Consider the following 16,516-nt stretch of genomic DNA (forward strand, 5'->3'; position numbering starts at 1 on the left):
TATGAGTGAGGATAAGCATAAATCTGTCATATAATCATACCATGCCACTGAACTGAACTCACACACACACACACACACACGCACACACACACACACACACACACACACACACACACACACACACACACACACACACACACACACTGATCTGTACAACCCAGACTCAACACACACTTGTACTTACTTCACACACCCATGTCTTCAGTACCACTCACATTACATCACTTTATTACCATAAACTGTTTACATGCTGTTTTTGCACATCTTTTCTGGTTTGCTGCTATTGCTCTTTTGCACAACATTTTGTTTACATTTTGTTACTGTTCACTTTATGTCTTTTACACACCACAGTGTGTAATATATTACAGGTTTAATGGTGGAGCTATTTTGTATTTTGTGTTTTGTGTATTTGTCTTGCACTGTTCTGTATTGTCTTGCACTGTCTTGTGTTGTTGCACTGTTTGCACCAGGTTGCACACGAAGCACTTTATGTGGTGAGGACACTTACTAGTCCTTAGCCCTGTGTTTTCTGTTTTCTATGATTGTTGTTGTATGTAGCACCAGGGTTCAGGAAGAACATGGTTTCATTTCACTGTGTACTGCGTCAGCTATACTGTATATGGTTGAAATGACAATAAAAGCCTCTTGACTTGATTTGACTTGACCATGTCATCAGTATTGGACAACTGATGGTATCTTCCATCTGCATCATTTTGTAGTAAATGTAGTACTCAGCCAATACATTAAATCAATTATGGAATGAAACTAACTTCTGATCTTTAGAGTAATATGTAGAACTCAACAATATTGAACACTTTAGGGATGAATTTAACTTTTCCTAACCACACTTTAAAATCTAGCAGAATATCTAGAATAAAAAGCAGATACGAATCTTAGAAATGTTTGTTCATATAATGTATGTTTCCATTTCATTATGCCTGGCTATTTATTTACATATTTATTACCATTCTTTCTTATTCTTATTGTTTTTAATAAAGCAATAAAATTTTGGAGATAGGCGTCTCCTATAATCATTTGATTTTAACATGCTGTTGTCTTATTGATGGAATGTTACCGTGTTCTATCCGAGGATTAGGAAGTTGGTATTCTGAGCGATAAACAGTGACCGAATGTCCAGTCTGAAAGCCAAAGGGACTTTTAGGGATCTTTTGATTACCGTGGCATGCTACAGGGAACTGCAGCAGGAGGCACATTACTGTGAAAAGAGCAGATAAGAGTATGGCCCAGAGGCAATATCTTCAGGTCACCTGGTGTTGGATTTATTCATGCAACTGCATTGGATACGCTTACTCCAATATAACACAGTAGCAAATAAGATTTACTTTAGCTTTAGGGCCTGCTATTAGATAATGAGGAAAATAATCTTGGAAAAATCTTGGACTTAAAACTTTTGTTAATTCTTCCTTCCCTAAGCTATGTTCTTAAACTGAAATGTCCCAGAAAACGTTTTTTAATGTTTAGTAATGCTTCTATCTATAGCAACAAGATAAAGGACATTTTATGCATTAAATGTATGTTTGCATTGCATACATTTTCTGATTATGATCATTTTTATTTACCCTAATCAGTTCACTTTGTCATCATCAAAAAGCTGAAATTTTAATGTTATTTTATTTAGCATAAAAATGTATATAAACAAACAGATATCAGAATAACATATAGTAGTGAAAATACATTTTACACAGCTTTATCAGATTTTTTTAAATATAAATATTTATATAAATTTCCTACTACTGATTGTGTCTAGAACAGTAGGTTTCAATTAGTTAGATGTAGGTAAGCACTCCATGAGCCTATAAGGAATTATTTTTTTTGCACTACACTGCACTATACTAACACTACACTATGTCAAAGACTTTTTCGGCACTCCAACCACAACTGTATTTGTTTGGTGGATCACCTTGGAGGCAGTATGCCCTCAGTGTTGTATGATTTCCTCTGTTAATTAGGATGATATGTTTGAGAACAAACAGACTGGCAGAGTTTTGTTTGTGGCACAGAAAGGAAGAAACAGAGCAGAGGCACCTCAAAGCATCATCTTTCATCTGTCTTTGTGAGTTGCCTCCAGATCCCTTTAGTCAATGCTCTGTGAATCCACTGCTCTGTGTAATATGGTAGGATACTCTGCTGTGGTTAAATCTTATTCTCAGGGGTAGGAAACATCACAGGCCCGGCTTAAGAAGTCAGGAATTCACTGTGAAAACAACCTTGAACAGCAACATCTATTTATTTTATTTTGAATTCCCAATATGTTACACATTTCAGATGCTCCAGACAGTCATATTATTCTGACAATTACAGCTCCATATCTGCCTACACTTTAAGAAAAAAAAGGTTAAATGTAGAATGGCTAAGGGCACTTTTTTTTTTTTTTTAGGGGACCATGTAGGACTCTAAAACAAGAGGTTCAATGCTTCCACATTTGGTTAGCTAAGACCAATCCTTAAATTGAAGAGCACTTGAGGTTTTTGTTTTGTTTCTAACCACAGTTAGTTTTCAACAACAAAAGATAATAGCGTAAACATATATAAAAAATAAGATTTAAAAAATTGCAAGAGAGATTACACTTTTAGGAAACCTGAAATCACAGTTTTCACTCATTTCTCCTTACTTCAGGATTATTCATGTAAGATGCTTTGAATAATATATTTCAGTAGACGTTTCACTGGACATTCCGATGAAAAAAGGACAGTGTGGTGACACACAAGATAGTGTTGGTGCCATTTAGCTCCAGGGTTTTGTCCTGAGATCAGATTACTGTCTGTGCAGAGTTTATTAATAAGATCTTTAATGGTATGTGCATAGATTAAATCTGAGTGCTCCAGTTCCCTTTAAGCTCGAGCTGCGTCGCAACGCTTTGGGAATGTGACCACGTTGTCCACGCTCTGACATAATGTGTATAACCAGTCAAAATTGGACGCGAGCTGTCACCGGCGGGGTGATATCACGACCAGGAACTATAAAACGCACATTAAGTAAAGCTGGCACTCCCCCTGTCAGGGATCCTGTGTGGTGCTCTGCATCGAAGCCCCAGGAAGGGGCTTTGACCAAAAAGTCCTGACACAGGCCGTTCTGGGGATCTGACCAAAAAGGGGCGTGTTGCACCGCATTACTCGGTGCCCGCCCTATCTCGGTTTCCTAAGGGACCTGGTCCATTAACCCTGCCGTGGAATGTGTTTTAGGGCACGGCCAGCTCCAGCGGTTTCCACCTGGTCTCATAGTGGTCCAGGAGAACTCACCACCTCCTTGGAGGCTCCTAGGGCCCTCGAGAAACTGATACCCTTATGAGTACCTGACAGCCTGGAAAGCTCTGCCAGATGTGTCTCAGTGGGTCCTGCACACTGTAGAGCGAGGCTATTCGATTAAATTTGGGTCTCGTCCGCCCCGTTTCGACGGGGTCCCTCCCACTCTGGTGGGAACTGAGCAGGCTCTGGTCATAAAACAGGAAGTAAGCACTCTCCTGAGGAAGAACATCGATGTGGTCCCTGCATCAGAGCAAGCGTCTGGGTTCTACAGCCGGTACTTCATAGTTCCCAAAAAGGATGGTGGTTTGCGTCCTATCTTGGATCTACGTCAGCTGAACCACTCACTCATGAGACTCAGATTTAAAATGCTGACCCTCAAGCAGGTTGTGTCTTAGATCAGATCCGAGGACTGGTTTGTTACGGTAGATCTAAAGGATGCATACTTCTATGTATCCATCCTTCCTTCTCACAAACATTTTTTACTGTCAAGCAGTTCCAGAAACTGCTAGGTCTCATGGCAGCTGTGTCCAGTGTTATTCCACTTGGCTTTCTGTACATGAGATGACTTTAGTGGTGGTTTAGGACCCATGGGTTCTCACGGAAAGGCCACCCTCTCCATACAATCAAGGTGCCTTAGAAGTTTGGAGAGATCCCGGGTTTCTTTCTCAAGGCCACGTGTTGGGAGTTTTCATCGCATAAAGCTAATGATGGATGCGTCCCTCATGGGGTGAGGATCAGTCATGAGTGGCCGCTCCACCCAAGGTCTATGGAAAGGGCCCCATCTACTGTGGAATATCAATTGCATAGAGATGCTGGCCATGCTTTTAGCACTGAAGCAATTTTTCCTGGACCTCAGAGATCACCACATGCTGATACATTTGGACAACACCTCAGTTGGTCTCGTACATCAACTATCAAGGAGGTCCACGCTTTCACCCCCTATACAGGCTGGCACATCAGATCCTCCTGTGAGCCCAGGGAAAGCTCTTCTTTGTGAGAGCAGCTCCATCCACCCTAAAATCTATGCATCCTCCTCTTATCAGTCTTCTGGTCTCCCCGCTCCATTTGAGTTCAGAGCTTACTCAACCAGCCTCTAAGGCTTGGTCCTGTGGAGTGCCCCTCCAAGACATCTGCAACACTGTCCGGTTTTTGAACCTGGACCTCAGTGCCACTCCTGGACCCTCTGTCCTTCAACCTAGCTATGGCCTTACACACTAGTCAGGGACTGGTCAGTCTGGCGTGATTAGATACGTTGCGATGCAGCTCTAATTCCTGAAAGGGACCATCTCTAGGTTAAGTATGTAAACCTAGTTCCCTAAGGAAACAAGATGCTGCGTCTCTATGCCACACTGCCGGCATTCCTGTCACGCCTCCTTCTCTTTTACACAACCTGGTGCCGGTTTCATGCCATGTGCGTTTTATACTTCCTGGTCCTGATGGTGATGGCCTGAGTCCAATTTTGACTGATTACATACATTATTACAGAGCGTGGACAACACTGTCGTGTTCCCAAAGCATTGCGACACAGCATCTTGTTCCCTCAGCAAACTAGGGTTACATACATAACCTAGAGACGTTTTCTCTATACTCCTAAAAACATTGAGTTATTATAAAACATGTGACTAGTCACTAAAGTTTTTGCCATTACCATTCATATTCAAAAATGAGTGATAAGTTTTTTCTCCATGGCAGCTCATTGACAAGTTGTAACCCTTTTATTTCAAATACCCTGAACCTAAAAATCTATCAGAAAAAGCCACTTTCAGGAGGCAAGATAGAAAAGACTTCCTACCTCACAGGGAAATACACTCACCTTAACTGTGTAAGAATTTTTTTGCAGGCTTGTCAGAATCACATTAAGCACACCATGCCGTCTGGCCATAAAATTAATCACCTTGAACAAAGCACTGGACTGAACAAATCATCAGGGTTTTAGACAGAGACATGGCCAGGAAAGACAGTAGGGTTACTGGTGGAAGTAACTACGAAGTAACAAGAGAATTGGGTATTTACCCATTACACAAAATGATAGCTTATTCATAGCATTTGAGCTAGCTCATGATTTTTAACATATTCTGTGTATTAAAAATAAACCCTTATTCATTATCAATGTGTCTTTTCTCTTAAATGCTGAACATCTTTTGAAGATACATTAAAAATTTCTTCGGTGTTATGGCAGCTTTATGTATGCAAGTTATTTAAGTATGTAAGTTGTTATGAGCATATATATATATATATATATATATATATATATATATATATATATATATATATATATATATATATATATATATATATATACTGTATATATTAGTATTATTATTATTTTTATATATCAATAAATCTAAACCCTCTGAACCCATTTTATACTGAACTGTGGTCAGCAACTGAACAGTTGCCACTTTTACCAAATGCAATTAATTAAGGAAAAAAAAAAAACCATTACCTACCGTCACTTAAAATAGACTACTTGAATTTTTTTGGGATTTTTATCATTGAATCTCCTACTCCTAACACTGTATTTTATTATATTATTTACTAAAATGTCAACTTGCCATATGTTAGCTTGTGGATTGTGTTTTTGTTCTGGGATGGTTAGATTATCTAATGAAAATGAGTTTATAATAGAAATGCAAAGCATTGATTACACTTTCAAACATGAAAACTGTTATGTACTTATGGAAAAGATCAATGAAGTGGTTTAAGTTCTCCTTTTGGGTTTCATTTCTTCTTATACTGCTTTAATAATAGTTATTTTGAAAAGAAAATGAATGAATAAAAATAAATACTACAAGAAAAAGACTGCACAGTTTTAAAAACAGCAATGATTTTTGCCCCAGGGTAGATGTGTAATTTCCTTATGCCATGACTTTTAATAAAAAAGAAATTAGCTTTATTTATTACTATACTAGACTGATAAGGTTATTAATAATCTCCTGTTATCATTCTTAATTGACACATATACAGGTATTATAATATTCTCTTATTATCAGATTACTTTAACACAAAAGAGGTTTCTGCTTAAGAGCTCTCTTTAGTCTCCCTGTTCTGTATTTATCTTTCTCTGCTGAAGAAAGAAATACAGAATTTTTCCTGTCAATTTATTTTTGCCTCTCACTTAGCGCTCTGAACAAGTAAAGTGTAGAGACCTTGATAGGCAATGGGCTATTCTGACCTTTAACCCTTTGCCTCTGTCCTAATTCAATGAGAGGTGCAGGGCTCTAATGGGACTCAGCTGTGTGTTTCCAAATGAAAGAAGAGAGGCCAATCCTTTTCTTTTCATAATCTTCACCTGTCAAAAAATAGATCTGGTCATAGCTTTCCTTCCTGACTGTCAAGGGCGACCATTCATCTATACAGATGAAGCTAGGGTTCTTTTTTTCCCCCTGTGTTCACCCATAGCCAAATGACTGCTATGTTGTTCCCACTTGCATGTACCAGAGATCATGCAAATATTAAAGAGACCACGAGCTCACACGATCTTCAGTCCTGCTGAATAAATATTCCACATTATGTGACTTTCAGAGTGCACTGTGAACAGGGGTGTTTGGTTTTTATCGGTAGGGGTGCTGTATGGTCTGTTCATCATGCATGTTAAGAGTAGCAATATCTGTTTTTAATGGCTTTTTATCACACAATGACACATAATCTATCCATGCATAGTTTGTAGGCAAATGCTTTATATCTATCAAGTTCATTGCCTCTTTTTAATATGATGTCTTGGATATGTTTTTCAAATAAACAGATCTTTTTTTGAACTGATACAAACCTGGTTGGTGCACTTTCCTGGTTGGTGCACTTACAGTTAACTAAGCGACAGGCTTTAAAGGTCAGAATGACCAATTATTTAGCTTTCAGAATTTTAAATTTTAAATTTTTTTCAGTGTTTTCAGAAGTCGCCTGTACAGTCTGCTTACCACAAGGTTTAAAACCCTTTCAGCTCCTTGGATTTCAATATACAGTATGTGTACATTCATGAACATAACTTGCTTATAAACAATCTAACATAATAAGCTTTTCAAAACAAGATATAGGTACAAATGAAAAATATTTTAAGCATTATGTTTAACAGAAGCTAGTAGAGTTTTGAATAGCAGAGTTTGAAATATTTAGATGTGAGTAAACATGGTTTGTCATCTGTAATGTCAGTGAAATGGCTTATTTAGGTAAATGAATTGCTGCCTACAACAACAAAAAAATGATTTATCATTTGGTTTATGCTTTGTATGAGTAATAACAATACATAATCAAATTCAGTGTATGTTGTAACAGAACGCTTTAACAACTTCATTCCTGCGCAAATAACCCCTACACATTTATGGCATCTGGTAGACACCCATATTTAAAAAAAAAATGCCATGGGTTAAGGGCCTTGCTCAAGGGCCCAGCATTTAATTACCGGTAATGGCAGCATTTGAACTCTCAACCTTCTTAGAAGACTAACATTATAACTATTAAGCTACCAGTTCTACAGTTACACACTCAAAAGAGTCAGAGTCACATACAGAGTCACATACAGACACAGTCTAATATGGAGTCAGAGTCAGATACAGATTCATACACACAGACAGTGAGATTAAGAGTAGAGAAAGGGTCATGCACAAAGTCAGTTGCAGGATCAGCTAAATGCAGAGTCAGGTATAGTATGAGAGTCAACAAAGTAATGATTCAGAGTTACATAATTTAAAGTTAGCAAAGTGACGATATAGACTGAATCAGATACATAATTTTTAGTGTTGATACAGACTTATTCAGAAAACAGAAAGTCAGAAACAGAGTCAAAGAAGTGATGATATAGAATAATTCTGGTAAATGAGCCAGTTAAGGTGATGATTAAGGTGAACATTTTTCAGCAGATGTAGTTTACCTTTTATTTATTTTTTTACCTAATTATTTTTATTTTATTTACATTGTACATTATTACACATTTACTCTAACGCAAAAAGATAAAGCAATAATTTAATTTTACACTGTAGACTGAGACTCTATACATGTGGAATTAAAAACCAGCACCCTGTGTTTTCCCACCCTGCTATATTATGTACAGTCAATAAGAACTAAAAGTCATAATTATTTACTTGCTGTCTAATATTACTCAACAATATCACTATACATTAAATATTAAGGTTTCTGAATTCAAATGAGTCCCATTTAAATGCCTAATGTCAGCTTGGTTACACACCATGAAGCAAGAGAATGCGTGTTTCTGCCCTTGTTCTTTTTCGCTTGCCTGTTCTTTTCGAGCTGCTGTGCCCATCTGTTCTCATTCTGCTGGACTACAGGCCAGCTACGGTCACTGGGCTTGCGTGACTGTGTGGTTCTATGCGTGGGCCTGCCTTTATGTAAATTGTTGTATGATTTATCAAAGTGCACTGATTGAAATCACCATGCAGGAATGTAAATTGGAAGCAGTTCAGAGAACATGGACCAGGCTGAGCAGATGTTATAGGTGCTGCATATAATCTGCATTACACACACGCACTTACACCTGCTCCTTCACATCATCTTTCAGCTTCTTTTCTCTGTCAAAGTTGTGAAAATATGCAGTGAGTTTAAGGTAATAAAACGGGATTTTTAATGTTTGTTTTGCTTCCGTGTGTGTGTGTGTGTGTGTGTGTGTGTGTGCATGTGTGTGTGGTCTGCCCTGTAGCATTAAGTTACACATTTACATTGGCTTTAAGGTAAATAAGCAAACTATCAAAGCTGATACAGAACATTAGAATGGTCATATACAACTTTTTGAAAAATTTACCACAAAAAAAAAAAAACAGTAGAAATTACTCCCACTCCTGCTACTTCCCACGTCACTGCTGGGAAATGTTTATTGGTTAAATTCACTTAAATGCAGAGTGTCAACAGAACAATGCGAAAGTTTAATTAAAAAGATTGTAATTAAAAGTAAGTAAATATAGTTGTTCACTTGCAATGTAAGTGAAATAGCTACATCCAGTGATAGTAGGAACTTGGCAAAGTACCAGATTGTGTTCTGAAAGAACTCTAATGTGCTGTGAATTTTGAACAATCCTGAATATCAGTGTGACACACCGTGATGTAAACTTAATATATATTTTATAATCATTACCATATGTTTGATCAAATGCGAGTGTGCTGAGTGCAGAAGGGAGGTGTGGCTGGTGGTTCCCTGACAGTTTGAAGCAAGACTCATGTAGCATGTTAACTAAGAGTGTGTTCTTAAGATTCAGGTTTTCAATGAAACACAACTAAATGCTGCTCTGGTTCCTTTTTTTATCCGGTTAAAGATGACCCTGAAAGCTCAAAAAGACATGGCTAATTAGACTGGCTATAACAAGCTGCAAGTGAGAATTATTACTCGTTACACAGCTGATGCTTGACCACACTACCACTGTCACCACATAATATTGTATGGTTAATGTAAAAGGTTTAAGGCTATCCTTCACAAAAAGGGACTTTTTATGACTGATTTTTACCTTTTATTATTGGTTTTAAAATAACTACACAACCTGGCTCCACATTAGATTACATATCCCCTAAATGATTATATTTTGTCTAGATCTCTGAGGTGTACAAATCAAATATTGTTATTTTTTTATTTAAATTATTTTTACATTACTGAATAATCTCCTCCCTTAGGTATGCTTGTCTCAGTTGAAAACATATCTGTGAATGGCATTTGAATTGGGGGAACCTTGAGAACTGGTGACACTTGTTCTGTTACCAATTGCACACAATGCAGCTATTTTTGGAGTCTATAATGTTGGTAAACCAGTACACAGAATGTCCTGCAATTCAACTTGCATTTAGAAGGATGTACTGTAACTACTAGTTCAACAGCAAAAGACCTGGGAGTTAATTTAAACAGCAACTTGTCTTTTGAAAATCATATCACCTACATTACAAAACAGCCTTCTTCCACCTTAAAAATATTGCTAAGCTAAGAAACATGCTGTCTATATCTGATGCAGAGAAGCTCATCCATGCATTTATGACCTCCAGACTGGACTATTGTAATGCATTACTAGGTGGTTGTCCTGCATCATTTCATTTTCATTTCATTTTATTTATTTGACAGGGACAATGCAACATACATAGTGTCAAAGCAAGCTTGTCACTGAAATGCTACATAAAAAGTTTATAGCAAATGCTAATTTTTAACTCCTGTCCCTGGTTGGGCTCTAAACACAGTACAATTTACATACTAAAGTACTTTAATTTTAACAAATAACATGATATAGACAATTCCCGTCCCTAGTCATACACAATAAAATTTACCCATGAGATTTACCCATAAAGTTTACATACACACATATCATATACAACTCTTACCTACTAGTTAAAAATGAGTGCACCTTTGGTTTGTCTTTAACCAGTTTTTTAGCCTGGAAGTAAACACATTAAAGTCCAGTATAGTCTTAATGTCAGATGGTAATGAGTTCCAGAGTTTGGAGCTCTTCACAGAGAAGGTAGTTTGACCAAAACTGGTCCTACAGTATGGGATTTTACAGTATGGGATTTTAATAAACAAGTTACAGTTAGTTCAGAATGCAGCAGCCAGAGTTCTCACAAGGTCAAGCAAATATGACCATATAACCCCAATCTTATCATCCCTACACTGGCTACCTGTTAAGTTTCGAATCGACGACAAACTATTGCTACTTACCTACAAAGCCCTAAATAGTTTAGCTCTCGCGTATCTATCCAGTCTTCTAACATGCTACAATCCGTCACGCTCTTTGAGATCTCAAAACTCTGGACTTCTAATAGTTCCTCACATTTAGCTACTAAACTTCGGAATAGGCTTCCTTACAGTGTTTGGGGCTCAGACACACTCTCCCAGTTTAAGCACAGATTAAAGACATATCTTTTTAACAAGTCCTACACATAACACACATCATATATTATAACCTTGTGCTTCAGTACATCTGATCGAATGCACATTATCATCTTGTGCTTGTTAATATTATGAACAGCAGCTACGCTAATTCCTCTCCACTGATTTTCTTTTCCTACCTATCCTAAAGCATCCCGAGGTTGCGCCAGCTCTAGCTGTGTATCACCTCATAAAAAATTATGGACCTTCAAACAAGTAGATCCCAACCCCGCAAACATCCCTAACCCTCTAGAGATATACCAGTGCCATTTGGATCCCACTTCCTATAGCGTTTGGACATTGGGCCTCTTTGAATCTTCGAAGGCTCTGGCATGGAGGAGTTGGTGTTGAATCTATGATGATCTCAAATGTTAAGCTATTTTATGATTTGCTTAGTAGCTCCCTGTTCCACAATGTCATCTGACTGTATAAGACTGTCGAAAGGACACTACTCATAACCACACACACTCAGGTGTTCATGGTCGTTCTCACTCTCCAGTGTTTTGTATTGTATTTAAGATTTATAATCAGACTCTTGATATCCCCCAAATGAGCATGGGTTCCCCTTTTGAGTCTGTTTCCTCTCAAGGTTTCTTCCTCATTCATCTAGGTGGTTTTTCCTTGCCACAGTCGCCCCAGACTGCTCATCAGAGATAAACACACATAATTGACTTCTAAAGTTCTGTAAAGCTGCTTTGAGACAATTTCCATTGTGAAAAGCATTATAGAAATACATTTGAACTTAAACTTAATGTTTGTATGTGTGTTGATGGTGTTTGTCACTTTACTCATTTTCAGTTGCACAATTCTAAAGCACTTTGGGTGAGAGACAGGGTCAAACAATGAGGAATTTATGATTGGACTTAATAGGTGGAGCAATTAATCATATGCAAAAGAAAAAAAAAATTGTTCTGTCTCATTCTGTCATACTTTCGATACCCACTTGCATATTTGCACCTAAGAAAGTCACAAACAACAAACTTTGGAACTGCCTCTGAATCATGAAGAACAATAGTGAGAAAATAGGGCTGCTTTTGAAAATGTATTGCATCTGCAGCTTGATCTCCAACACTACTCAGGGGTCTGATGTTATCAATAAAGATCATTCTCAGTGCGCCAACTTGGTGAAGTAGCTGGCAGGCATAGGTTCAGACGAAAGTGATATGAGAAGGGAAGTGTTTCCAAGAGAAGTGATTTTCTCCCTGAGATCATTGCACACGATTAGTTCGAGCCGTTTTTAACCATATCGTTAGATCCCGTCTCACAATCCAGGTCTCTGGGGAGTCGAACACATGCATGCATTTGGGCTATACATCCAACAAGCATGAGTGAGTCATACTGTAACATTTGCTAACAATAATGAGTTTAGCCAGATTAAAGTCTCTGAAATGATTTCAATCACATTCATGCAGGAGCGAGGTTTTAATTTCAGCAAAATAATGACTAGAGCGCATGCAAGAAGAATGTCTGGCCTATCGTTGCACAAAAAGATCAATGTTGCCATAGATAAAGTCTTCATTTTTGAGTATACATTTATCCAACCTGAAGGTGACCAGATCCATGTCATCTGCTTATCCTTCCTGAGCCAGAGATGGCAGATGGTGCTGCATGTTGACATTTGGGCATCAATATTCTTGCTGAGTTTTGATTAAGTTCTTATTTCCCCAATTTACATGTGTCCAGAAATGTCAACAAATGTCAAGGAAATGTCAAGGGCTAGTTTGGCCAGCGCATTTCTGGTTGTAGTAGCGCATGTTCGCTGGACACTGTGCCAATGTGTGTTAGTAATCTGGAACTCCCTCAGACCATAGTGTCCTCATTTCATCCAAGTGGTGAAAAAACTACAACAAAACAATGCTCACATGGAAGGTTTAAAAGATTTCAGAAATTATGTAGAAATGTCTGACTTGAAGGTAAAAGTACTGTAGCTGAGCAGAATATTACTATTAAACAAAATGTTTAACATCTTTATGTATAAAATTGAATGTATTGTCCACTTAACCTGATTGTTCACTTCTCCCATTATGTTTATCAATAAACTTCGCATTTCCAAGTATTTTTCATTTATAAACTGAGACCACTGGTAAAAAAAAATCTGCTTCACTTCAATTTGGCATTTTTTTATCATTTAACACAAATTAGATTATCAACAACAGTCTAAATATAAATACACTTTATTTGTTTGTTTGTTTATTTGTTTGTTTATTTATTTATATTTTTTGTACAATTCGGGTGCACTGTTTCATTTCACTGTGTAATGTGTCAGCTATATATGGTTGAAATGACAATAAAAGCTTCTTGACTTGACTTCACTTACCTAGGCTTGTCTATTGACAATTACCTTCTCATGCTGAGTTTAATGTTGGGGATTTTTTTATTTATTACTTACTTGTTTTATACAAATCCAGGAGCTAAACTTGACATTTTCAAAGAGCACAGAAATTTCAGAATGTTGTTCCTTTACTGACATAATTGACCGTTTAATACATCCAGACTGTTGTGATTTCGGGTCTCATCTGTTCATTAACTCAGTAATGTATGCCAGGCTTATGCATCACATAGTATAAATATTTGGTATACGATAACTTTGTTTAGTAATAGTGTGATTTTTCTTTCAGATGGATACCAAATATCAGTATTAGTATGGATTACTAGTAAAGGGAAAATCTATTATTTTGCATATTATAAAAATGAGAAGTACAAATTATAGATAATATAACAGAAATAATGAAAAGTATAAATGTATAGTAAATGGTAATGATGTACAGTTACATGAGTGTGCTTTTTGTTTCCATGGATATTGCATAGTATAGGCTCGGAATAGCGCGACTTGTCAGAAATAGCTGAGCAGCCCACCACCAGTGCATCATAGACCATAAGGCAAACATTATGTAGGTGATAGAATTACAGTAATAAATCATATTTTAAACCCCAAGGAACGAATGTAATTGATAAACAGTCCCTCCAATGAAAAGGTTAGCAGGTGTACTTTTAAATGATCAAGTACATCCACAGAATTGCAACTGTGTGCAAAAACTCAAATAGAAATGTGTCAGTGGGAAAAAGGGTCAGGCTCTGCATGTAGGGTTATTAGCAGTGAATGTGTGACATGTGTAATGTGTCCAGAGCTCCAGTGTTACATATGTAGTGGAGGATTGATTTTACACAACTAACATGATGAACTAGAACCTTTATTCGCCACTATTTCCCATTGATCCAGATAGCAAAGGCAGCAGATTCAAAACCTGTTCTGGATGCTCAATATATAAAAAAATAAAAATAAAAACTGCAAAGCAATCACTGCACATCTACAATGGCATTCTCATTTAATTTCCAGTGCATCTGGAAATGGGACACACATGATGTAGCATCTGCTAATAAAGCATTTGCTCATCTCATCTTCCAATTTGATTGCTGTTCTCTGACACTGTGTAAAAAATAAACAGCAATTAAATCATGATCAAGAGCCATAAAACTAAATGAGTCAGGATGCCACCAACCATGAAGACGAGGAAACAATCCAACCAAAAAGACTGGCTAAGTGCCGTTAGTATGTAAATGCATGTTACTGATATTTGTGCTTTTTCTGCTTAAAAAAAAATCTTTCTCATGTGTTTTTTGTATTGATTACTACTGGAAGCTGGGAAGCACGATTTTAGGTTAAACAGATTATACACTGGATTTATGTTTCTGAGAATGTTTGTCCTTCTTTTTGCGTAATAAATACAGTGAACAGGTAAGAGATGTAGATCTGTGTGTCTGTCTCAACACTACTATTGCTTTGATCTGCAGTATCTATACTACTCCACCAGTGAGATAAAAGCTGATAGTGCTGTAGAGATGACAGATATGGAGGAAACACAGAAAGCTAGAAGGGATGCATACACCACTGTGATGAAAAGCATACAAGCCTTTCACTACCATCAAGCCTCTTACCAACATGCATTCTTTGAATAACAGAGTGGATGTGTTCTGCACATACACAAAGTGTTGTTCTGAGTTTTGTAAGATATCACAAAGAGAATTTTGTTATGTTCCACTCTGTCTGACTCCCTGTTTGAAAATAAACAGGTTTGCCCAAACCAAGCTCGGTAATTATCCGGTCAGAGACACTTGATTCAATTCCCTTGTTAAATGCCAGCTTTGGTATGTGTTTTAGAACAGAAAATTCACCATCCCTGGACCTGGGAAGCCCTTCATTAAAACATGTACACTGACTTTTGCATTTGAATATTCATAGTGTCTCCACTATGGAAATCAACAGAGACAGCTTTTTTGTTTTTATCCATCCTGAGACCCTGGCTATTGTGCTGGATTATTAAAACCAGTGCAATAAATCATACATGTTGCCTGGATTTTCTCAAGTTTTACAGGCCACAATACTAGACATGTGCTTTGTTACTCTTTTAGAAGAACATGGGTCTTAGAAAGGACCACCGATCACAGCTCTGATCACTGTGTGGTGTACTAGATATTTAAAATATATAAGTAAACTGAAGACTAAATGCTAAAGAACACAAAAATCTAAAGAAAAATATGAGATTGTAGTGTGATTTGAGTGTGCATTCTGGGTATTGGTTCATGTAGGATAAACACTATATGGACAAAGGTATCGGGACACCTGGCTTTTCCAGGCATATGTTTTTCTTCCCAAAACTGTTACCACAAAGCTTAAGGTACACAATTGTATTTTGTAAAAAAAATTATTTACTTGAACTAACAGACCTAGTTCTAGCATGACAATGCTCCTGATATGATTAACATGGGATGAAGTGGAGGATCTTGATTGGGCTGCTATAGTGCTCTGACCCTACTAAATATGTTTGGAAGACATTGGAACACTGCACTCCAGGCTTTCCCACCCTACATCAGTACCTTACTGTTCTATTGCCTTTGTTGCTGAATAAGAACAAATCTCTACAACCACATTCCAAAAATCTGGTTAAACATTAAAACTACTTTAAAACAAATTTTAATTACTTAAAAAAAAAATGAAAAGTTTATTATAACAGCAATAGTGTTATAGATAAATATATAATTTCATTAAATGTCTAAATGCAAACTGTACCACTAAACAAATTATTCAACTGAACAGAAAAAATGTATTTAATTTAATAAATATTCTCAAGAACTTTAGTAATGCCAGACAAAGACCTAAAGACAACCTGCTGCTATAAATGTTTGCTTTTTTAACAGAAGGACGCAAGGATATAGTGCATCCTCAGTCTGTGCACCAGAGACCTGCAACAGATGGCACAGTGGGTTTGTAACAAACTTCCCTTATAATGTGTATTCACATTTCCAGGGATCTTAAGCACTTCTCTGCTACATCTCCTATTGCCTGTTAAGTATTTCCTGTAACTATTAATACTGCATTTATGGGCTTTTTCTTGTTAAGGGC

Source organism: Silurus aristotelis (assembly GCF_946808225.1).
Source record: "Silurus aristotelis genome assembly, chromosome: 12".
Classification (NCBI taxonomy): Eukaryota; Metazoa; Chordata; class Actinopteri; order Siluriformes; family Siluridae; genus Silurus; species Silurus aristotelis.